The sequence below is a fragment of the Pholcus phalangioides genome, unplaced genomic scaffold (genome assembly GCF_987345545.1).
Source record: "Pholcus phalangioides strain wild (caught in Gottingen) unplaced genomic scaffold, Ppha-v1.0 ptg000011l_1, whole genome shotgun sequence".
Lineage (NCBI taxonomy): Eukaryota > Metazoa > Arthropoda > Arachnida > Araneae > Pholcidae > Pholcus > Pholcus phalangioides.
In genome coordinates, this window is record NW_028301604.1 from 54,915,575 (window position 1) to 54,942,681 (window position 27,107).

A 27,107-nucleotide genomic window follows, 5' to 3' on the forward strand; every position below is an offset into this window, starting at 1 on the left:
ACTGTAGCATGAAAATCACCGGCGGTAGATAGGCTAAAAGTGAGGACAACCAATAAGGACAGAGAAGCAGCATAAAATAAAGCATTTTATTGTGTTTCACAAATTCTCCACATGACCTTGTGGATCAGACTGGGATCTCAGCCGAAGAAACGGTGTGACGAATGAAACGAACATTAATGCTCTGGTGCACGGCAAAGTCCTTTTTACTTTTTCCTTGCCTAGCTCCGGGGATTTTCGTGCTACAGGTGCCATTCCAACGCTATTTAGTGTTTTTCAGTATGGAGATCGCATTCCAATACAAAAAACTTGGTGTTGCCATTTGATATTTTCGAAATTTTCTCACTGTAACCGTAACTGTTAGAGTGACACTGTTGTTTTCCATATCATTCTTGAGCGCATACCTCAAAATACCTTATGCCAAAATTTCATTCAGTTTCTGTGAATGGTATGATAGTTAGGGGCCCATATGTCGGGATAGTTTTTTTATAATCACCCCGTATATATATATATATATATATATGACCGTCCCAATAAGTTTCCACTGCTATTTTCTCCCGCTTGCTCATTTGATAATTTTGTCACACCACTGTCTTTTTTGCACACGAGAGCTAATTAGACCGGGACGTACAATTTATTGCCAATTCCAAACGGCAGCCTCTTTTTTTATGCTCACCGAGAGGTTGGTGCACTAAATCCTCGATGTGAGAGTCTCTGTGGTAACATATCTTGTTTCTGTTGTACCCGTGTCAGGAAATTTTCTGACAAGGACGAACCGGGTATTGAACTCGCGACACCTCTAAACATCATTTGGTACTGTAAAAGAGTATCTTATCAACCTGGGCTACCGCGCGCTCACCCGCTTACCCGCCGCAATAAAGCGGAAAGCGATGCAATATGTATGTACTCTTTGCGTATTTACGTATATCGGACATACCGGACGTACATGGCATATTTGCTTCTGAATTCACGTGATCAATGAAGATATTTCTAAAAAAGCTAATGATGAACAAACAAAATTTACGGACTCACGAAAATTGTTTATTAATACGCACTTTGGTGCCAGTCAAGATGGTAAATTACAAGCAATGCCACAGCGATATGTAATAACGACGATCATTCTGCGTAAAGGAAAAGGGATGTTTAGCAGAAGGTAACCTTGGCAAGGATATTAAAATGGCAATTAGAAGCAAAGCTGTATATATCCAGTGGAGATCTAATTTTATTAAGGTCTTGATTAAATGTATAGTCCAGATGTATGTATAGTCAATAGCAATTCGTCGCGTTCAATTTGTCGCAGCGTCAATTCGTCGTGCTACAAACTCGTCGCGGTACAAATTTGTCGCAGGCTCATTTCATCGCTGAACAAAGTTGTAGTGAAGTAATTTCGTCGCGACAAATTTGAATTGCTGTAAAATTCCCATGTTTGTTGTGATCTTATGAATAGGGTAAATGCTTTAGGCGTAAAAAATGTTAATTATTTTTTTTCTCATTTATTGGAAATGTTCCTCCTTCCCATCTGTTTTAATTTTTAACAAATGAAGGAAACTATTCATTGAAGTCATCGAGGGACATTGGAACGTACACCAAGATGATAAATTGGGATCCAATAATTTTTAAAATTTAATTTTCACCATATAAGCCTCATTTCTGTCGGGATTTCCATTTCTCGCAGTGAGGGGCGTTGGGGAGCACACCAAGATAATAAATTGGGATCAAATAAATTTTGAAAATTTAGTTACCATCGTATGGGCCACGCTTCCCGATTTCTGTAGGGGGAAGATCAATTCTCCATTTCTTGCAGCGAGGGGTGTTGGGGGTGCACATCGAGATAATAAATTGCGATCAATGTGCCCCCCCCCCCCCAGCATGATTTCCGTAATTCACTATTAAATGTATCCATGCAAAAAATATATCTTTAAGGAATTTTTTATCTCCAATGCATCTGTTTTATGTGTAACAGTTGCGAAAAGTCTTATTTACAAATTATTTTTTTGCAATGCAATTACATTTCAAATTACTTTGTATTATTACACCGAAATAACATTCAAACACTCCGACCATAGGCACCAGGAACTGGGGGCTGATGCCATTTCAGCCCCCCCCCCCACTCCGATAACTCATGAATATACAATGCAATGCACCATTTCGCCTCCTGAGTAAGGGTTTGAGACCCTTATATACGGAATGAATGGTGATTTCCAGCCCCCCCCTCTCCTTCCTCAATGTTTCCTTCATGTCGGCACCTTTGACTGGCCAAGGATGCCGGAAGTGTTTGGAACTTATGGGTTCTTGTCTTGATCTTTAAGTAGGAAATTTTGATTTCTGAATCGTTTCTCTGGGTGCTCAACTGCTCATACCCATTCCACAATGTACCGTGGGCACCCACAGCATCCCTGTCTCTGACACCACTGCAAATGTCAATCGATTTTTGATTTTTTTAAACTCTAAAGTAGCAACTCTCGAGTAAAAAGAATGAAATCAGACTTTTAATTAACCCATTGTATGTAACTTCATGTACATGACACTCATACGGCTCCAGTCAACGATTAGCAAAAATTTCTTCTTACAACACAAGTGAATTAACATTAACGGACAATATAAGATTATATTCAGAGGTATATTCCCTGGGTGGGGACGGGGTATGCGGGCTTTATCTCAAGATGACAAGTTCAAGTGAAAGGGCGTAACCAAAATTTAGTAATTGGTGATCAAGAACATGAATTAGAAAGGGAGAAGGGAGGCAAGGTTTCAATAGTCCAGAGGTGCGGGAAAGCTATAAATCCACCTCTGATTACCTCTCTACATTACCACCTCTGCCTACATTTATCAGGATAATTTTAATTTTAAAAACAATTCGTACCGTACATATAAACACTCCACAATATCTAAACCTTTATTTATTTTCAGTACCTTTGAGTTACATTTTATTTAACGTGAATATCGCAATAAAAAGTTAGATGATGATTAATACACTGCTCAAAACTAGAAGGGGAGCAAGCAAAAAAGTGAAGAAAACCGTGCGAGACAGCCACGTATTGGCATACAATGGATAGTACACGCGTATCAATGCGCAATACAGAAAAAAAGACGTAAAAAAATTTGGAATTAAGCTTTAATTCTTTGAAAATATGGAAAAAACATGAAATGATGATTTAGGGCAACAATTTGGTTACATGTAAACGATAAAAAAAAGTACTGTTTAGACATGATGCATGAGTTTTAATAGGGCGTGTGGTCTCCTCGAACAGCTAAGACTGCTGCACACCTGTTTGCCATGGATGCGATGAGGTTATCGATCAGACTTTGGGGAATACTGTTCCACTCCTCAAGAAGTGCAATCTGCAAGTCTCGGACAGTAACAGGCGGCCTTGGTCGCGCAGCAATGCGATTCAGGTCAGGAGAGCACGCTGGCCATTCCATACGCTGTATTGTTTCAGCTTCAAGCATGTTCTCCACCAGACGAGCTCTATGCGGTCGGGCATCATCATCCTGGAAAACAAAGGAATCTCCAATGGCTCCAGCGTAAGGGATGACATGAGGTCGCAGTATCTCGTCTCATACCTTCGGGCCGTCAAAGTGCTATTCCGAATGATATGCAGGTCCGTACGTCCGCCTATGCTGATTCCACCCCATACCATCCAACCAGCTCGTCTGTATTGTGACCTTTCACGAACGAATGCGGGGTTATTTCGAGTGCCCCTGTCCCTCCATACCAGAACACGTCGGGTATCACACTCCAGACTGAATCGGGACTCGTCTGTAAACAGCACTTGGCTCCAATCATGTTGCTCCCAATCTCGATGTTCAGCAGCCCATCTTCTTCGGGCCGCACGGTGGCGTGGGGTCAACGGAATGCAGACCATTGGCCTACGTGCATACAGCCCTCCCTCATGAAGCCGATTACGGACTGTTTGGCTGGACACCCTTCGTTCTGTTGCCAAGAACAACCGTCTTTGCAGCTGCGTAGCATTCTCTGTTCTGTTTCGACGGGCTGTTAACCGTATATACCGGTCATCAGTTGCTGTAGTGGCGCGTGGCCGACCTTGCCCTGGTCGACGTCTAACATTTCCTGTTTCTTGGAATCGATTCCACAGCCTTGCAACAACACTTCTGGCGACTCCAACAGCGTCCGCGACACTACGTTGTGTTTGTCCGGATTCCAGTCTGTCTATAACACGCCATGCCATGGATTCCGGTAAATCACGTTGTTGAGACATCCTCAAGTCACCTTGTCTCAAAAAAAAAATACTGCGCAATCGAATTTCACAGTTACGGCAGTAAAACAGACGTTTCTGCAACATCCCGATTTCTGCCCTTATCTCCTTTTTCTGGTTTTGAACTTTGATTTGCATATGAAGTTTTCTTCTTCCGTTTCCTGCTAGGCTTTAAATTATGGATGATTCATTTTATGTTACTTATCGGTATACATCTTTGCGTAATTTTGTTAAAACCATGTGCTCCCCTAATTGTTTTGAGCAGTGTAGAATAACAAGTGATGCTATTTTAAGCTATCATAATTTTTTTCTTTTTTTTAACGATACGTAGGACAAAATTTCAATTTATTGCAATTTAAATTGAATTCAAACAATTTAATTTAAAAAGTACTACATTATTTTTTGTCACCCGTATAATCTGTATCTCTATTTTATGATACAACAAAAAACTCAAATAAAGAAAATTAATAATAGGCTAATTCATTCAATTGCTTTAGAAGTTTTTCTAATTTCGAAACATGAATTATGAGGGAAAACTTTTAAACACACACGCAAACCAACATATCATTTCCACGTTCGGTTCTGCAATATTCCATGTTTTTGCCAACAGAAAAATGTAGACCAAGCACACCAACCTTGTACCAAAAGCTTAGACGCTAATGAAAACTGTGAAAATATTCAAACAAGCCAGCCAAAGATATGCGACTGATTATAAACATAAGATTAATGGTTATATTATATCTATGCGACTGACCCATAGTCGTCTTTCTTATTGGTGATTACATGGTCTTTGTTGGTGCTCATCCTGTGGGCAATATGAAAACTTCATCGAATCGTCATTCATAAGCACTGTACATTTCTAATTTGATCTGCGCCCAACTTCCTTCGCTGTGAGAAATAGAAATCCCAACAAAAGCGGGAAGTGCGGCTTATACGGTGAAAATTAAATATTAATTTAATTGAATTATTAATTAATTAAATATTTCAGGTTCTTATGGAGATACTGTAATGGTAAATGTTGGTGACTCTCGCGGGGGGGGGGGGGGAGGGACTCTCGAGCCCATGGGGCATATAGAAATTTACCGTTAAAGATAGGCTCACTTTAATTTGGGGAATATCATACAAACCGGAATTTTTCCACATGATATTGAAATTTTATCACAGCAAAAATCAATTATTTTACATTTCAAATTGTTATATATATACAACTGAATTTTGAAATATAATTACATTTTTATATGCAGTTAAATTTTTAAATGTAATTGATATTGTAATTTTAATTTCGATAACCTTTCCGCATTGACAAAAATAATTATTTGCAGTTTACTGCGTGTACACTTTTGTTCATGTTTTTTATTTCACGTGTAAGACAAAAACCCACATACAAGCTCGCGTGGAACATGTACAGTGAAGAATCGACGGTTCGACGAATTGATTCTGCGCTGTAATATATAAATTGACGTCACGACGAATTGACGCGGCGGCAAACTTGTACAGCTACGAATTGGAGCCGCAACAAATTTGTACCGCGACGAATTGACACTGCGTCAAACTTGTACCGCGACGAATTTGTACTGCGATAAATTGAGGCGCGACAAGTTGTGTGCGACACATTGCCCGGCTACGGACCAGGAGAACCACACCTTATTTATCACAAGGTGTTTATAACAGAGGAACCACACGATAACCATACTAATCTACCACGAGCTGTTCATCGTAGAGGGAGCACAAGAATTGGATCCGATCTATCAATAAATGTTAATAGCAAAGAGACCACGATAACCATATTCTATCTACCACGAGGTATATATGTTACGGTAAAAGCCTGAAGACTGGTAAAGGCGAGTTGGTAAAAGCCCGAAATATGTTTTCATTTCGGACTTTTACCAAATCAAAGCCCATTTTTTCAGTATATTAACTATTATGAACTTATTGTGCCACTTATTATTTAATTATTCAGTATAGTAGAAGCGTCACAGGAACTAAAGTCGTAGGTGGTTGATTAATTCGATAATTAATTGTTAACTAATTATAATTATCAAACAATTGTAATTATTAATTAACTTTTAGCCGCAGGAACGAATTAAGTTTTTAATAAGTTCAGAATGGTTAATCGCTTCATTTAAAACAGGCTTTGACTTGATAAATGTCTTAAATGAAAACGTTTATAAGCGTATTTCGAGCTTTTATCAACTCGCCTTGGTAAAACCTAGGTTTTACCAGTCTTCGGGCTTTTACCGTAACATACATAGCAGAGAGACTACGATAACCATACCGTAATTATCACGAGATGTTCATAGAAGTAGGGACACGAGAACCATACATTATTTATCACTAGGTGTTTACAGCAGAGGGACCACGAGAGCCGTACCTTATTTATCACGAGGTATCCATAGTAGATGGACAACGACTACCCTTCTTTATTTATCATGAGGTATTCATAGCAGAGGAACCACGTGAACCATACCTTATTTATCACGAGGTGTTTAGGGGTCATTCAAGTATTACGTCAGTATCTATGGGGGAGGGTTCGGGTTTGCTGACTTTTGATGACGTGAGGGGAGGAGAGTTCAAATGATGCTAACGACATTAACCACCCTCTATAAAAATATGAAATATTCTTAATGGCATCTTACTGGGTGGGCCAAAAAAGAGAAAAACCTTTCCCTATTTTGTGGACACCTGAACTAACATTCTCTCTATTCCTAAATCCTATATTGAACCTCTTTAGAAATCTCTTAATGTTCCGCAGATCCTTCAAGTGCCCTGGAACTGTGCCGTGCGTCATTCAACTGAACCGTAATTATGGAGCGGATCACTTAAGTAATCTGGGAATGTTCCACGCGTAACTTGAGTGATGTAGAACTGCAATGCAGGCCGCATAAGTGCAGTAGAACTGCAATGCGGGTCGCTTAAAAGCTCTAAAACTGTATTACACGTCACATAAGAGATCTCTAAATGTGCCATGGACCGCTTAAGTGAGCTGGAACTGTGCCGTGGGTCACTTAAGTGATCTGTGAATGTGCCATAGGCCTACTTGAGTGATCTGAAAATGTGTCACGGGCCACTTAAATGATCTGGAACTGTGCCATAGGCCTACTTGAGTGATCTGAAAATGTGTCACGGGCCGCTTAAATGATCTGGAACTGTGCCACGGGTCACATAAGTAATATCTAAATGTGCCGCTTAGTTCGTTTTTACAAAATTAAGTTTTAGGTGGCGAGCCACATTAGATAACCCAGAGGACCACATTTGGCCTGCGGGCCATGGGTTTAGCATAAATGGCTTAGAAAGTGGGTCGCAATAAATTTATTGAAGAGAAATTTTGCGTTAGCCTTCACGTAGCACTGAAATTAACGGAAAATGGTCATAATAACATAATTATAAAGGTATCTTCTTCCGAAATTTTAATTTTTTTAAATATTTTTTGCATAAAAAAATTGGTTGTCTGAGGTGAGGGAGGGCATAGGTAGTCTCGTGTCACCCCCCCCCCCCCGCTTGTCTCTGATCCCAATATACGTAAGGTGGTGGGGGGGGGGCGGAGCTGACAAAATTCTGCTGACAACGGTGGGATCAGAGTTACTCTGACTTTTGATGACGGGGGGAGGTCAAAAATGGCTAAAAATCTGCTGACGTAATACTTGAACGACCCTTTATAGCACAGGGACCAGCATTGGGACCACGAGGACCATACTCATCTATCACAAGGTGTTCATTGCATAGGGACTACGGTAACCATACTCCTCTATAAGGAGCTGTTCATCGTAGAGGGAGCACAAGAATCGTACCCGATCAATAGGTGTCCATAGCAGTGGGACAACGGGAACCATACTCGACTCATTGCGATTTTTTCATTGCAGAGGGACAACGAGAACACTATCCTATCTATTACGAGGTGTATACATAGTGGGGGGACTAAGAGAACCGTACACCTTAATTATCACGAGGTGTTCGTAACAGAACTGTCACGAGAGCCATACCTTATTTATCAAGAGGTGTTCGTAGCAGAGGGACCACGAAAGCCATACTTTATTTATCACGATGTGTTCATAGCAGAAGGGGACCAAGAGAACCATGTCTTATTTATCATGAGGTGTTTATAGCACAGGAATCATGAGAACCATACTCATCTATTCCGAGGTGTTCATAGCAGAGCGACTACGAGAACTATACCTTATTTATCACCAGGTATCCATAGCAGAAGAACCACGAGAACCGTACTCTATCGCTAACGAGATGTTCATAGCAGAGCGATCACATGAACCATACCCTGTTTATCACGAGGTGTTATGACAGAGGTGCCACGAGAACCATACTCTATCATAGAGACCATGAGAACCATACTCATGTATCACGAGAACCATACTCGTGTATCACGAGAACCATACTCATGTATCACGAGAACCATACTCGTGTATCACGAGAACCATACTCATGTATCACGAGAACCATACTCTATCATAGGGACCACGAGAACCATGTCTTATTCATTATCACGTCATTTATTTATTAGCCTCATTTATTTATCACGAGGTACTGATATCAGTGGCAGTGTTATACGAAATTTTTTTTTTAATGTGTAATTTCACTCCTCTCCCAAATTTTGAGGGGTATTTTTCAAAAATGGAGGGTATTTTTGAAAAATGAGGGGTAATTTTTTAACTATGAAAAATAATTGGAACTGAAACACCATGAAAACTATGTATATAAACACCACGACATATATATATATATTCGTAGCCTATATAAAATTCATGATACATAAATGAAAACATACGCGTCAAAACTTTCAATCTTTGAAAATTTTTAATCAAAACACATATTAAATATTGATTTGATACAAATATATAAAAAATATGAGATAACAAGAACCAACGTAATCATTTATATACGCATTACATTTTTTTCAACTATTTTTCTTTTGTTTCCACATCTTAACAAGCCAGTTCAAAATCCAAAAACCCATATGACAGTGAATGCCTTCATCAATGACAGTGAACGGAGGACCTTCACATGATAACCTTATATATTAGGTGTCCAGATGGTCATCACCAAGTTGAGCCCTTTTTATTTTATTTTGTCGCAAAACCCCGTTCACATGATGCTTTTGAAAAAATACAAATACAGATACAAGGCCACAACAGGCAAAATGCCCAACGGGCTGGATGAGAAAAAGATACCCATAACAAGTATGGATGTCATATATTATTAAAATACAGCAAACCAATTGAAAATGCAATCAAAAAAATTATAATAATATATATATACATGATAAAATATTATACAATGCCCATAAAATTTATTTGTGGTCGTCTTATTCTGAGTATGGATAGCTTCTCGATTTACCCCAACTTGCTTATCGTATTTCTTTTTAAACGTGTCAATTGTGTTAGAATTTACTACCCCGGAGGTAAGCTATTCCATTTATTAACAACCCTATTGGAGAAAAAATTCCCTGCGACACCATAACCTCGCATTGTCCCTTACCAATCGATACTGGTGTCCCCTTGTAAAAGCAGTCGATTGACGGTGTACTAATAATTCATGATCTATCCTATCCATCCCGTTGGAAATTTTGAACACTTCGATCATATCTCCCCGACACCTGCGTTGATCTAATGTAAACATATTCAAAAAAATGAAGTCTCCCTTTATAACTCAAGCCCTTTTCCAGCATGGCCGTGAGGTAGCCTGCTTATATCCCGCAAGGGACAGAGCGGGAGCTATGTTTGGTGTTTGCATAACTCAAGCCCCGTGTGCCAATAAGGACACACGTAGCTCTTCTTTGCACCCCTTCAACCCAGTGTATGTCCCTCTGTAGGTATGGTCTCCAAAACCTTACAGCATACTCCAGTCCAGGACGAACCAAGCCTCGGAAAAGCGGAAGAATGACTTTCTGAGGACGCGAAGAGACCATTTTGAAAATGAAACCGAACATTCTATTCGTTTTTTTGACCACCGCTGAACAATGTTCAAAAAACCTAAGCCGCTCGTCAATGAGAATTCCCAAATCGGTGACCCTAGTTGCGTCCGGGATAGTGACACCATTCAACTCGTGAGAGAACCGTGGGTTGTTCGAACTAAAATGAGTGACCATGCACTTGTCAACGCTAAACTTCAAGCTCCAATCCTGTTCAAGTGGGTCTGGAGAAAATCCCTATCGCTTCGATTTCCAACTACCCCCATTAGCTTCATGTCATCTGCGAATTTGCTAACGATCCCATCGATACCCTGATCGAGTTTATCGATAAAAAGTGAAAAAGGTATGGGGCCCAGGACACTTCCTTGAGGAACTCCACGAGTGACGCCTGTCCAATCAGAGAATTTCCCTTTCACCATAACCCGTTGTGATCCTTAGTCACGTGATCATAGAAGCAAAGGAGGTTAGTTACACATGACTTCCCTTTCTTGAACCCATGCTGATTATCCGACAATACACTATTCTCGTTTAGCCATTTCACCAATTGCTTTTTGATAATAATTTCCAAAATTTTCGAGAGGGAGCTCGTCTAACTCACTGGACGATAATTGGACACAGCCTCTCTACTACCGTTTTTAAATGTCGGAACAATATTAGCAAGTTTCCAATCCCTTGGGACGATACCCTCAGCAACACTACTCCTGCAAATCTGCGCGTTCTGGCCCAACAATTCATTAGCACATTCCCTGAGGACCGTAGGATAGATATCATCTGGTCCTGGTGCTTTGCAAGCGCATGCATTTTTTAGAAGTTTTAGGACCTGCACATCTTCCACTTGAGGATTTTATTACTCCATGCCACACCCGTACATTTAATATCGTCTTCTCTATTGAAAACCAACGCGAAAAAGTCATTAAAAGCACTACACATACCTACATTGCTCTCTACCCTAGACCCTCCTATCGAGAGGGGCCAACTGTCGCCTTACATCCTTTATTAGTGTATCTAAAAAATGATTTTGTGACGGAGACTATGTTGTCTGTTGAGTCATAGTTGAGTCTGTCAACCTATACTCAACTTCCTTTTTACTATCCCATATAACTTTCTTCAACGCCTTTCTTTTATTAGTAAACAATGACAGATCACCTCGTCCACTTTTATACTCTCTGAATGCTCTTTTCTTTTCAAGATGAAGGTTACGCACGCTATACGTGAACCATAGGGGTCACGATGTACAAACACGCTTTTTTCGAACATAGGGAATAACGTCGTGCAAAACAGAAGATAGCTTTGTACTAAATTCTTCTCATTGACTTACCACCCCGACTGATTCCAACCGGTCTTTGAAAACTTCCGCTAACCTTTTCCTCTCAAAACAAGTTAACTCTCCGAAGTAACAAAGTTAATTCTCCGAAAACAAGAAACCAGTCTTTTGTTATAAACCTTACCCGAAGAAAACTTAGAGAAAACTGATGGCACGGTGATCACTGGAAGAAAACGAACTAGTGAGAACTAAATGCAAAATAGCAGTACCTCTAGTGTCTTCTGATATAAGTACATACTAATACGAAAAATTACCAAGCACCAACTTAAGAAAGTCTCTTTCATACTGATCTCTAGATGAAAGGTTCTCCCAATCTATTCCCGGGTAATTGAAATCCCCTAGTATGACAACCCTCTCATGCTTACACATGTAAGAAATTTCATCGTGAAATTTGGCGATAGTTTGGATCCCTATTCGGTGGATTGTAACAAACTTTATCAATAAGTTTATGACGTCTTTTGTTTTCAAGCTCAACCCATATAGGTTTCAATATCACTTCTCTGCACGATACATTCTCTAGCCTTCAAACATGATTTCACGTATATCAACACTCCACCCTCTTTCCTATCCGATCTGTTTCTTAAAAAAGTATCGTATCCTAAGATGTGTAAGGAAGATTAATCTCCATTGTTTGCCCAAGATTCTGTAATGGCTATAAGAATACAATTACCATAGTTTTTAAAAAATCTTTCTTATTACTCAAGTTTCCGGCATTTATTAGCACACATTTTAATTTGCCCTGTGATTTAGTGTCAATCAAGAAGCCATCCAAATCAGAGGTGGGTAATTCCCCGTCAGTACTGTTGTGATTATCATTAACTAACCCGCATTCCGGACTGCGTGGTCTGGGATTTATATTTATGTAATATATATAATATATATATATGTATAGTTCTTTCACGAATAACTATTCTTCCCTAAGTGGCTCTTTTTTAGGAAGTATATTTTCATCTTTATACGAGGTATTCTCATTTCCTTTACAACAGAGACAAATTAAACTGTCCATTGCTTCATCGGAACTTGGGTTGTAATTCGTTTTTGAACCATTATATAGAGTATCATTTTTTTATCATTGGACTCGAAAGTTTTTGCACATGTTATGTCATTCATAAGATTCAAAACTGCGTTAAAGTCACAGAAAATGTTTATTGTACTTTCTTCAAACCTGTTGTCCAAGTTTTCAACCAGATGGTCTAAAAACGATTTTTTGCTTTGGAATTTTGTTTATATTGAACATTTTTCATTTTTTTATTTGTTTGTAATACTCATTTCCTTTTTCAACTTGTGGTCTTCAAAACATATTCCAGAGTTTTTATGAAATTTTTCTATTCGGAATTTCGGAATATCACTTGTTATCAATAATCAGAACTTTGTGCCACCAATTTTTTCTCAATTTTCATATTTTTATCTCTTTTTTCGCTGATCGGGTTGAAAGCCGAGATGAAGTTGTGAGTTGCCCCTTATTTGATGATGTAGAGGAGAGTGTACAAGGTGACGCACAACAAAAGGATGAAAATATTAATCTTACTGTGAAACATTGTAGAAAGTTTTGTCCAGGACTGAAGGTTTCCAAGCCAGACGACGAAGGAGAAGTACTAGTTTCTGCTATGGTGAAGAAAGGAAAGTATCGGGCATGTCCAGACCCTGTCTGGTATCGCGAAAATCAAATTGTAAGCGAAATAAGTCCACCAAAAAGCATGTGGGCAATAGCATGTACCTAGTTGACATGAAGCCGCGCGTGTTCTTCATAAGGGGGTTTAAAATTGTTAAAGGTAGATCTATATCTAACCTACCAACAGCTCCTCAATAAAATAATTTTAATTAAACTTGTTTCCATTGTTTTCGATCGTTTTTCATTCTTCAATTTATAAAACACATAAAAAAACAAAAAAAAAACAGGGAAAATAATGTTTGGAGGGTTTTTATTAAAGCAGATACGTGTAGAAACGATGAAAGCAGTGACAAGAATGTGCCAGATCGAGTTTATAATGCATTTTAAAGGCAGAAAAAAGGGTGGCCCAAAGTTGCGGCCCGCAGGGGTACAAAATTCTCCCTCCCCTCCTATCAAACATAGATTTTTTTCCGACACAACATTCAGTAGGTGAGATGTGTAGGTATAATGAGTCGAACATTCAGACAAAAATAAGTGTATAATTAGAAGATACTCTCTTAAAAACCTGAAAAAGTGCACAAAGTTGTACCATATTACGGTATGTAAATTTTGAAAGATATTCAAAACTAAATACCATTCAACAAAAAAACTTAGACGTGATGGCTGCTTTTAAGGTCAGATCTGGAACCAGCACCCAAAAACTAATTAAGAATAGCGAAATTTTTGCACGTTAGAATATTGGGTGTGTGTTAGCAGATTCGAAAACAGAAAGGAGGGCACCAGCGCGCACCCTCGATGACGTTATTTTCCCCAATTTTTGCAACAGATGGCGCCACTTTTCCTTCAAAAAAAATGGAAAAAAAAAAACCACCACCACAATAATTTTTCCCAACTAAAACGGAACCGCTATACATGTTACGGAAATTTTACAAATCCGGTTATCATGCTTAATCACCGGCTATTATGCATAGTTACCAACAATTTTTTCAAGATTAATAAATTTTGTTTTCCACACTTACCGGTGATTATGTGTGCCCAGTTCGTATTAATAAATATGATCGTGAATAAAAATTATTTAAATTTACCGGAAGTTTTACTCAAATTTCAGCTTAGGATGATGGATTCGGTCATTGATGTTGCTTATGTTTGAGAATTGTTGATAAATGTGAAAGAAATACGCAATTTTATGTATTTGTGTGCATTAATACTGAAAAATGTCAAAATTTGCAAATGCATAAGCACATATGCATTTGCGTATAATTCGGGCTCTAGTTATGAAAAAGGTTATTCGAACTCACCCGATAAGCTGTCAACAAAGAGACGAACAAATATTAATGATACAGTAGATGTTCGTGAAGTAGAACTGTCATAATCTGCAAAAAGTAATACGTTTCGCCTACAGTTGTCAAAATTATTTAATGTTGCCGTCCATTGGTTAATTTTTTTCCCCTTCAGAATTTCAGACCAGGCGGAAAGGGGGAGTAGGATGATGTCAACATGGGCGGAGATACGGGGGGGGCGTGGGGGGGCATTGCCCCTCCGAGCGTCAAAGGTGGAGTCGACTGATCCAATGTATATATGAATTGACATCATTATCATCGTGCCCCCCAGCAATAATGACAGTGCCTCCCCCCCAGACTTCCAAGTCTATCTCAGCCTATGGATGACAGCCAAAAACTAATCTTTTGGACTAAAAACGTCTCTCGACATTTTGACATATCTCTATAGCACAGATATAATGAGTTGGAGAAAAAAAGATCCATCTTCCCCCCCCCCCAATTTTAATGAATTGTGCTCATGTGCACAGTGTCTCTGTGTCTCTGGTCAGTTTTATTACTTCACCTGGAGCAAGGAAGGGGGTATACCCTATGAAGTTTTTTTCCACCTTTTGGGAGTGTTTTTTCGCCAGCATTGAGTGTTTTATTGTAATATATTCTTTATTTTTGAATGGAATAGGTACCCCCCCCCCCCCACCCACTTCAGTACACGGCACCTGATGCTGGTGAGCAAACAAGGTATTCTAAAAATGAAAACTGCAGTTCTCTTCTGCTGTTTTTTTCGACTGTCTTTTTCATGTTATACTGGGACAAGCTGGGACATGGTTAGAATAGCATCTGCCCTGCTTGGAGGCAACTTGAATTCGTCTAGGAATTTCGAGGGCGTTGGTCAAAGCACGTAAAAATTTGTGGGAAAACAACATACACGCGCAAACACTCATGCCAATGAAGGGATATGTTTCAGAGTGAAAAAAGAAATTCCCCTGGAAAAAAAAAGAGAATGATTCCACCTGAAAGAGAGAGAGAGGACAAAAAAAACGAATTTTCTAAGACGTAGGAGGGCTCTTGAAATGGTACCAAAAAGAAGGACAGATGGTAACACAATAGCTAGAAAAACTTTCCAGACCAGTGTTGTTTAAATAAAATGACAGATAGATGGCAGCACTAATATTTTACATTAAAAAAATGATAATTCCAGTATTATTACAAGATCAAAAACTGAGAAAGGAGGACACCTGCGCACGCACCCTTGATGACGTCATTTCCACCAATTTTTGCAATAGATGGCGTCACTTTTATACGAAAAAAGTTAACCACTTTAAGCTTATATTACAGGCAGTGATGGTAACTCGTGGGAAAAATTGGCCAAAATTTGTCCAAGTGGGAAATTTCTTAGCGTTTGTGGGAAATTTTGAGAGTTCATCAAACAAAATAATTTTTTCAAAAAAATAAAGAAATTAACACAGTGCAATACTTTTCTATTGTAAAATACTTGATTATGTATTTTCTCCGCTAGACGGCAGCACATTTTTTGGAATGCATTCTGAAATTATCTCTTTCGTCAATGCTGAATTATCAAATTCATTAATTTTGGAATTATCTTTCATTAATTCTGGAATTATCACTTTCATTGAGTTTGGAATTGCCCCTCATTAATTCTGGAATTATCACTTTCATTGAGTTTGGAATTGCCCCTCATTAATTCTGGAATTATCACTTTCATTAATTTTGAAATTATCAATTTCGTCAATGCTGAAAGTATTTCTTTCATTAATTCTGGAATTGTCTTCAATTACTCTCGTGAAAGGAATGCCACATGCGACTGATGAAAGGAACAAATCTAAATTAAAGAAACATAGAAATGAATCGGTTTTTTTTTTCTTTTTTATGGGAGCAGCTAGATATTTCGAAATTTTTTTTAAGTTCAAGTTATCGATCTGCCTGTTTTTGATTCAAAAAATGCTTGATTGAAACTGCGGATATTCTTCAAAGTAATTTACATGGGCCCATAATTAATTTCAAAACATCCTAAACTATATGGATTGATGCAATTGGATAATATAAGACAATACGGAGACATTAATTCTCATTTTCGTAATTGAGAAGATATAAATAAAAAGCTGAAATTAATGTTATTGCGTGGATATCCACCTCAAAAGTGGGTCTGGCTCATTATTTTATATTTAATTTTCTGGGCTTCGTATTTCTAAGTGAACTCAATATTTCGAAAATCAAAAATTCAATTCAATTTTCAAAATTATTGATGTGGCGGAAAGCCCCACTAAATTTCTGCATTTCTATGCTGAAATCGGCCATTTTAACATTGATCTCTGTGGGGGATTGTTTTTGTTTTCGCCGAGTCATGTGATCTTCCGACAGAGATGTTGGGAGACACCGTTCTCAGCACTGCCAAGGGGGAGACAGCTGACGTCATACTCCCAATAATATAAGCTCGATGGAACCACCATCACCACAATAATTTACCTCAACTAATACAGAACTGCTGCAAATCTTACGGAAATTTAGATTAAAATTTAATATTAATAAATCCAGTTATTATGTATAGTTACGAACCATTTTTGTAAGTTTAATAATTTTTTTTTTTCAAATTTACGGTAATTGGAGATTTCGCTCAAATTTCAGTCCAGGATGATAGAATCGATCGGTGATGCTACTTATACAGTGAAACCTGTATAAAACGGAAGGTCAACCGACTTTATTCACACTATGAAAGTTTGATAAAATTTGTTTTATAAAATTTAAAAAATGCAGCCAATAAGACAATCGGTTGCATTTGCGCGAATGTAACCGGTACGATTATTGGTTGCATTTTTTTCAAGTTCTATAAAAGAACTTGATCAAATTTTTACGGGTCTACGTCAAAACATCGCGAACAAAAACATCGCCCGTCAAAACATCGCTATCAAAACATCGCTTGTCAAAACATCGCCGTGACAAAAACATCGCTTGTCAAAACATCGCTTGTCAAAACATCGCCGTGACAAAAACATCGCCAAATACGCCAAAACATCGTACGTCATAACATCGCACGTCGAAATATCGCAGGTCAAAACATCGTACGTCATAACATCGCACGTCGAAATATCGCAGGTCAAAACATCGTACGTCATAACATCGCACGTCGAAATATCGCAGGTCAAAACATCGCACGTCGAAATATCGCAGGTCAAAACATCGCACGTTAAAATATCGCAGGTCAAAACATCGCCTGAACATGGCCCTGGTAAAAAGATCGCTTTATGAAAAATTTTTAAATTAAAAATTGTAATGGAAATCACCTCATCCCTTTTTTTTGTTCAACTGGTAACCAAAGCTGCACTAAAAGTGCATTAAACTTTCAAGCGGCTTTGGTTGTGACAAAGCCAAATTGCCATGTGTATGTCTGTGTTCGATTGTTTCCACACCTATTAGTTTTCTCTCAATCCTTCGAATTCGGCCTTTTTTTGAGTAATGGACAATGAATAGAGAGAGTTCTTATAAATTCTGTATTATACAAAAAAAAAAGTTTTTTTTTAACAGCTAGCTGATGCGAAGATATATTTTGGAAAGAGAGAAAATTTAACTGCCCCTGCGGAGAATCAAACCCACACTATAGTCCTCCGACCACGAGATGAATTTTCGCTGAGTCATGTCACGTCACGTCGGATGATTTTATTCAATTTTGTTTTTGGTAAAACGATTGCACATCGAGAAAAGTTCATCAGTGACTGAGCTTTCACGATTGGCATGTCGTTCTAGGATAAAATAGAATCGTTTGACGTGACATGACGTGCCGTAGCCAAATCTCATGTGGATCTGTACTGATGCACACGAAGTATCGATGAGTAATTACAATGCAATTTCAAGGACAGAACAAACAAACAAAAAAAAAAGAGGGGGAAAAAAAGTTGATAAATATATCGAAGTAATTCTGCATCTGTGAGCAAGTATACAATTAGAATACAATACGGCATTTCAGATATACAGTATAGTTTCATATACATTATAAATGAAGATTATGGAATACTCAGATATGCCTTTCATGAATCGAGTGAACGCCCTAGACCAGCGGTTCTCAACCTTTTTTTGCTCATGGCTCCCTTTCAACCATTTCTCACTCCCGTGGCCCCCTTGCGACCATGATCAATTTCCTACCCCCCCCCCCCTCCCCGTTTTCCCATTAAATGACAATTGTTCAAATATTTTTTGCAGTATAAATATGTGTTTGAATTTATTTTTAATTTATGAAAATTAAAACACAGTAAAAAAAAATATAATAAGTTATTTTCAATCAATTAAACATTGCGCTTGAAGACGGCATAATGTCATCAAGTTACTGTTCAGGATGAAGTTTGAATTATTTACAAATTAGTTTTTCTTGGGTAAATTTGAATTTGGGTGAATCAGAATTTCAAACAAATCAGGAAGTATAAATAATAAGATTTCAAAAAAGAAAATTATCGGTTTATTGATGTCTCGCTGAATGACAAGCTATCTCCAAGTGGCTTTTTGGTTCATAATGTGACCTCTCTCCCACAGGCGAACGAAGTAACGTGTGAGTTGGCTTAAACACAACACAATATTTCACATAACAGACACTACTATATGTAATTTACAGAGGGTATAGGTAACAAGACGTATGGTATTTTACTTTACTGGCAAACCTCGTTCACCCTACAGGAATACTTTCAATTAGAAAAATTATGTGTAGTACTCAGATATGCCATTCATGTTGCAAGGGGGTGTATAGTTATTAAAATAAAAATGTACGAATAAAAAATTTATACGAACACGTGTGCTCGTGTCCGTGCGGATAAAAACCGTTTTATCCGCATTTAACGTTTTTTGGTTGGTTGTCTTCAAATAAATGTCACTGTCAATCACTGTCATTAAAGTGACACTGTTAGCATATATACAGTACATTCATCTCGAAACCTTATAATTATTGATAACACAAGCTTATGACAAAGGCTTTGATTTTTATGACCTAAAGAAGACACGTAGTAGCTAATAATTTATCAGCAACGACGTTTCATCTTTAGGTAAAAATCAGAGCCCTACTTATGAGAAATGTGGTGAAAAGCGTGGTTACACACACGCAAAAAAATCATTGTGCTTGTTTTTGTGAAACTCATAAAATTTTTGATATTTCAAGTGCTAAATTTCATCTTTCAACTACTCAAATCCTTATGCTCGGCATTGAAATATTCTGCCCACCAATCAAAAATCAAGCAAATCTTTATTACTAAATCTTTATTTACTTAAATAAGGAAAAAATTTCGAAAAAAAAATATTCTATGCATTTTGTTTGAAATTAAATTTTTTTGCCCACTCTTTTAATAGATTTCCTCATGGGCCCCTTATCAACAGTCATGGCTCCCCTTTTGCGATATTTTCCTCCATGGTCTCCTGGAATATCCTGGGGCCCCCGGTTGAGAACCACCGCCCTAGACTATACAGAGGCAACGAATATCTCAGTCTTTCCTTAGAGCTCGCGTGCACTGAACACGTCCTTTTACCCGAAGAGTGAAAGGTCATGGGTTCGATTCCCCTCAAGGGCAGTTGAAGTTTCTCTCTTTCCACAATATATCTTCGCATCAGCCAGCTGTTAATAAAGTTTGTATGGATAAGCGGAGAGTGACATCATCCTCGGATTTTGTATTATCTGCACCCAGAGCCGTTATTAGGCGCTTTTTCAGCCGGGGAGACATTTCGCACCAGCCCATCATGGAAATATGGTTTGCAGATGCAAAAAAAGGGGTACGAATTTTCTGGTAAACCGTTAAATTAATAAACCTTTCACTATAGTTTTCTTCATCAAACTGCAATATTCGTTGCTACTACAATAATTGAGCTGTCGATACTCTTTCATTACGAGGATTGTTCGTAGAAGAAATTATTCTTTTATTAGAAATTATTCAATATTATGGTGATACATATATGGAGGGATATATAATGATCGACATATAGGGACCGGCCAAAGCTCAACGAAAGCCCGAAATTCGGACAATGGCCGTTTCAACTGTGCCGGCCAGTTCGAGAACTAGGCAACTTCGGGCTTTGGCAGTAACACACACATATATAAGAGACATTTTGCAAATGACATATTATCTGCATCAAACATCAAATTATCCAAAACGTTGGGGGGCAAATCGAATTAAACAAGTAATTTCAAATTGAATTGAAATTTTTGCAAGAAACTCAAAGGGAATTCCTGATACTCGAATTAACCAAGTTCGAACTAGCCAAGTTCACTTGTACCTTTATTATTTCTGTAATGAAATCTCAGAAAAATATGCGATAGTGTATAATCTTGAGGAATAAAGCAATGATAAAATAATGAAGCGCAATTAAAAATATCCGATGTCTTTTTGAAACTCAAAGCCGCTGATTATATGCAGGTAAATACGATATATATATATATTAATTTTTGGCGATGTTTTTGTGACGGCGATATTTTAGACGTGCGATGTTTTGACGTGCGATGTTTTTGTCACGGCGATGTTTTTGTCACGGCGATGTTTTTGTGACTGCGATGTTTTGACAGCGATGTTTTGACGTGCGATGTTTTCGTCACGGCGATGTTTTGACGGGCGATGTTTTGACGGGCGATGTTTTTGTTGGCGATGATTTGACGCGATACCGTTTATAGTGTTACCGTTAGAAAAGTTTCAATATAAACACTGCATGATAAACGCATAGAGCTGAACATATTTCCTTCATAAAAATACGGGAAATTGGTATCCATACGGGGTATCACCAATTATCACAAAAAATTATCAAGTGCAAGTTGTCATTTATTTCCAAAAGTATTTAATGCAAATAAAGTTGCCAATTACAGTCAAAAAATTGTCTAGGGTAATTAAAGTTGCCAATTTTAGCCAATAAAATTGTCAAAGGCGCTGAAAGTTGGCAACTACAGCCAAAAAAATTGTCAAAGAATCCAGAATTTCCATAAATCCTGAATTTTCATTAATTTTTATCAATTTTACATTTTGATTAATTTATGTATCTTTAGCTTTTTTTAAAATTACGGAATAATTTTTCTTTACTTCTGAATTTTCATTAACTATGATATTTCATCAATCAAGGAATAATTCATCAGAAACATTTGAATTTTTTCAATAGCTTTTAATTATTCGCTAATTTCGAATCGTCACAAATCCTGATTTTTTATTATTTTTAGTCTTCACAACCAATATATAATATCCAGGCTCCGGGAGCCTCCCAAATGCCAAGGTTCCGGGGGCCCCCCGAAATCGTTTCCTTCCGAAAACGTTCGTGCACTGGGAACGCGTTCCAATATGTACATCCCCTCGCTACGCGTGGGGCGTGTTGACATCATCCCACTCGGGTCCGGCCAATACCTTCTAGAGCTAGAACACCTGCTTTATTTTTTTCCCGTTCACTCGCGAACGCGACTCAATTTTGCCTATAAAAGTGCGTTAAGGCTGTCTTTTTTAAGGCTAAAGCCGTGTTTTCTTAGGAGTAGAATTTTTGCGCCGTGTGCAGCGTGAAAACGCTGATTGGTTAAAAACTTTAAATTCTGGTTTTTTTGACCAATAAGCGTTTTCACGCTGCACGGTCTGTAGAAACCTGCTCCCTAGGAAAACCCGGCTTAAGCGCAAGGGCGGGACCCGAGCGCGATGACATCAACACGCACCACATGTAGCGAGGGCATGCGCATATTGGACATTCGTGAACTCTGGGACGCAAGCCGAAAAGTGGAAAAGCGATTTCGGAAAGAAACGATTTCGGGAGGAGTGGGGGGGGGGGGTGCCCGGAACCTTGACATTTGGGAGGCTCCCAGGGCCTGGATATTATACAGTCGAATCCCGTTGTAACGAACTCCAAGAGACCGGAGAAATCACTTCGTTAAAACGAAATTTCATTATATAGGAATCCCAGGTTTTTTTCATTGCTCCGTGTAAACTTATCTGGGGATTAAAAAAGTGTTCCTTAAAACGAGATTTTCGCTATAACGGCATTCATGCATTAAAATGAAGACATAACATTAATAAAAATATGAAGTACGGAAATGCTGAAAAATATCTATTAAAATACCATATATAAAAAGTGAACAAAAAATAAAAAATAAAAAAACAGAATTGATGACAATTTGAAATTAGTGAATAATTAAAAAACTATTGACAATTCAGATTTTTCTGACAAATTATTCCTTGATTGATGAAATATTAATGAAAATTCAGAAGTAACGGAAAATTATTCCGTAAAATTTAAAAAAACTAAAGGTGGATTTACATAAATTAATGAAAATTTAAGATGGATAAAAATTAATGAAGATTCAATATTAACGGAAATTGAGGATTTATGAAAATTAATAAAAATTTAGAATTTATGAAAATTAATAAAAATTTAGAATTTATGAAAATTAATGAAAATTTAGAATTTATGAAAATTAATGAAAATTTAGAATTTATGAAAATTTAGAATTTATAAAAATTTAGAATTTATGAAAATTTAGAATTTATAAAAATTTAGAATTTATGAAAATTTAGAATTTATGAAAATTTTCAACATTTAGAGTGAATCACACAATTAATAAAATTAAATAAAGATTACTACATAATATTATATAGTTAATAGAAATTGGGTTGAATGAAAATTACGAAATTGATGGAAAATAATCCCATAATGAATGAAAATTTGGAACTATTGTGAAAAGTCAAAACAAATGAAAGGATCGATCACAACTCAAAATTAATAAATAATTCCAAAACTGCTGAAAATTCATATTTAATGAAAAACAAATAGATTAATGAAACACCAGAATTAGTGAAATTAATAATTAAATTTCAAAATTTTTAATGAAAAATTATTCCTCTCGAAGGATGAAATATCATAATTAATGAATATTCGGAATTAAACCCAAATTCGGAAATTAAATGAAAACTATTTCATAGGCTATTAAAAAAATAAAAATGGATTTTTCCTCTAAAAATTAATAAAAATTCTGGATGCATAAAAATTGATGAAAATTGAGAATTAATGACAATTCCAAAATTTGGAAACAATCACACGATTCGTGAAAATTCGGTGTATCAACGAAAATTCCGCAATTAATGAATCCCATAATGAATTCAGAAATTAACGGATCCCATAAGGAATTCTGCAATTAAACTAGTTCCATAATGAATGAAAATTTAGAGCTAATAAAAAGTCAAAATTAATGAAAGATCAATAATATTTAATAAAAATTCAGAGAGAAATAAAATTATTCGGGAATTAATTAAGGAAATAATTGATAATACTGTGTTTATGTAAATAACACATTGATATTTCATAAGAGAATGCGAACTCCACCAAAAAATGACTATTTTTTTAATCCCCACCCGAATACAGAGAATCGTGCACATGGTACACGAAAATATGCGGCTCAGCAGCAGCGCCAACGAGTGCGCGCGTACACGCGATTAGCAAAGTGTCGCCTCGTGTCCGAATTTGAGCTGTGCTTTTTGGATTTCCGTTTGCTGCAAAACCGGTTCCGTTCATAATCCCGACACGGTCGAATTGAGAATTTTAATTTCGCCGTATAAGCCGCACTTAAGTCGCATCTGTCGGGATTTGCATTTCTCGTAGCGAGGGCCGTTGGCATTGTTTGGCATTTCCTCTAATAATTCGACAAGTACGTCGAATTATTAGAGAAGACCTCAGAAATTATGTCAAGCCATAAGGATATACAAATAAGATAAGTGACCTGAGAAAAAAGGGGAGTGGCCTAATAGTTTTTCCAGTTGCATTATACTGTAAATCGAAAAAAAATATATTTTTGTTGAAAAAAGCATAGCGAGTTTTTTTTTGAATAAGTTTCCAAGATATTATTTCCCATCGTAGTCATCCCTGAAAAAAATTTGGAAAAATTGTGACGGTTAATTCTTCCACCACTGTACACGGTTCCGCATACTTTTTGTCAGATTATTAAGCACAAATGTCTGTTTTGACCGTTAGATAGCTACGTTTATTCAAAATGAGCGGCATTAAAAACATCAGTAATCGTTTTTATAGGTTCGGCAATTCTGGTTCTGGTTCTGGCGGAGATAGACTTGCAAGTCTGGGGGGAACACGGTCATTATTGCTGGGGGGGGGGGGGGCAAGATGATGATGATGTCGATTCATCTATACATATATGCATTAGATCTGTCGACTTCACCTTTGATGCTGGGGGGGGGGGGGATATGGCATTTTTTCCACTGCAAGGAAACCATAAAATTGTCATTCAGGTTGGTTTTTTTTATGACAAATTTATTAACTATGTTAGATATATAGGCATTCATTAAATGATCCTACTTCATTAGTTCTAGCCGAACAGGCTATAGAGAGAGGAAAAAAAGTGAAAATTTATTCGGCCCGTCTTTTTTTGCTTAATGAATGTTTACGTAAGGAAAAGGTTTATGATTAGTTTGGCGTCAAGCACCTTCCGACAAAATGAACTACTACAGACGAGACCGTATTATTCTTATGATTTATTTTTCGTCTATTTTTAAACTGAAGAGCCAAAAAAACTGGTACAGGCATGCGTATGCAAATAAAGAGATATGGAACCAATCAGAGTACGGCGCTGCGGTCGGAAACGCCTATATAACACAACAAGTGTCTGACATAGTTGTTAGATCGGTTACTGCTGCTACAATGGCAGGTTATCGAGATTTAAGTGAGTTTGAACGTGGTGTTATAGTCGGCGCACGAGAGATGGGACATAGCATCTCCGAGGTAGCGATGAAATTTGGATTTCCACGTACGACCATTTCACGAGTGTACCGTGAATATCGGGAATCCGGTAAAAAATTAAATCTACGACATCGCTGCGGCCGGAAAAAGATCATGCAAGAACGGGACCAACGACGACTGACGAGAATCATTAAACGTGACAGGCGTGCAACCCTTCCGTAAATTGCTGCAGATTTCAATGCTGGGCCATCAACAAGTGTCAGCGTGCGAACCATTCAACGAAACATCATCGATATGGGCTTTCGGAGCCGAAGGCCCACTCGTGTATTTGATGATTGCACGACACAAAGCTTTACGCCTCGCCTGAGCCCGACAACACCGACATTGGACTGTTGAGGACTGGAAACGCGTTGCCTGGTCTGACGAGTCTCGGTTCCACTGATGTACGGGTATGGAGACAACCTCATGAATCCATGGACCCTACATGTCAACAGGGGACTGTTCAAGCTGGTGGAGGCTCTGTGATGGTATGGGGCGTGTGCAGTTGGCGTGATATGGGACCCCTGATACGTCTAGATACGACTCTGACAGGTGACAGGTACGTAAGCATCCTGTCTGATCACCTGCACCCATTCATGTCCATTGTGCATGCCGACGGACTTGGACAATTTCAGCAGGACAATGCGACACCCCACACGTCCAGAATTGCTACAAAGTGGCTCCAGGAACACTCTTCTGACTTTAGACATTTCCGCTGGCCACCTAAATCTCCAGACATGAACATTATTGAACATATGTGGGGTGCCTTGCAACGTGCTGTTCAGAAGAGATCTCCACCCCCTCTTACTCCTACGGATTTATGGACAGCCCTGCAGGATTCATTCAATTACCTCCAGCACTACTTCAGACATTAGTCGGGTCCATGCCACGTCGTGTTGCGGCACTTCTGCGTGCTCGCGGGGGCCCTACACGGTACCAGTTTTTTTGGCTCTGCAGTGGATCCATGGTTCTAAGATAGTGGTCACATGGTGCGCACTGAGGATTACTCTGGTAAACATGGATTATTTTTTTCACAAGAAAAGTAAATTATGGCGATGTGTCGTTTTTCATCCTGAATTCAAATATGCAATCACAATTCTTCTATCAGGATCAGTTTTTTGTATTTGTCACAATGAGTATTTACAATTTAATAGTTTGTTGCTTATTAAATGTTATTATTTAACCGTTATTTTATTTTTTGTAGGATAAGTTGTAATATTTATTATTTGCAGAGTCAAATGTAAGATTATGCATAGGTTCAGTCATGTTTAGATCGATGTTATGAAGTACAGGGTCATTCACGTACTTGCAGTGTGTCAGATTTCAGTGAAGCATTTATTTGCGTGTGGTATTATGTATGGTGTACGGTTCTCATTTTGTATTCGTTAATTGCTAAAAAAGTCCAATGTACTCATCCAGACAATATCTGATTTGTATACGAGTTACTGAGAATATATCATCGCAGTCTCGGAGGCGAAATTCCACGCTAATTATAACAGTGTTAAGAAATTTATTTTCGGTGTGAACGTCATGATTTTAAAATACTAGCTCTCAAATTTTATATACCTCGTTCTTATATATATTTTTTCCATCCTGGTTTCTCGCTGGATGGATAAAAGGTGCACCTCAATGGCCTTTTTAATTCCTATGATTTTATTGAAACCACTGGACCATTTATCTGATTTTGATACCATATAAAAAGAGAAATCACATTTGAAACAAACTACTTTTCAGTTAAATACAGGGTCTGTCCATAATTAAAAGACACTATTTCAAAGTAACCTACAGGCGAAACCAGTCATCAGAAAAGTGCGAAATCTTGTGGAGAACTTCATGAAGTGATGGGAATTTGTTTCAAGGGGGAAAATTAGTTGCACATGTGTCGCCACCAGAGGGCGTTTCACTTTGAATACCTGTAGTAAACATATAAATTTATGTGATGTCACGTAGTAGCTGTTATTAAACCTAGAAACAGGAGATCTTGTTTCTCAATGTGTTTGCTGCTCGCAATGACGATAAGTTTACGGGATTG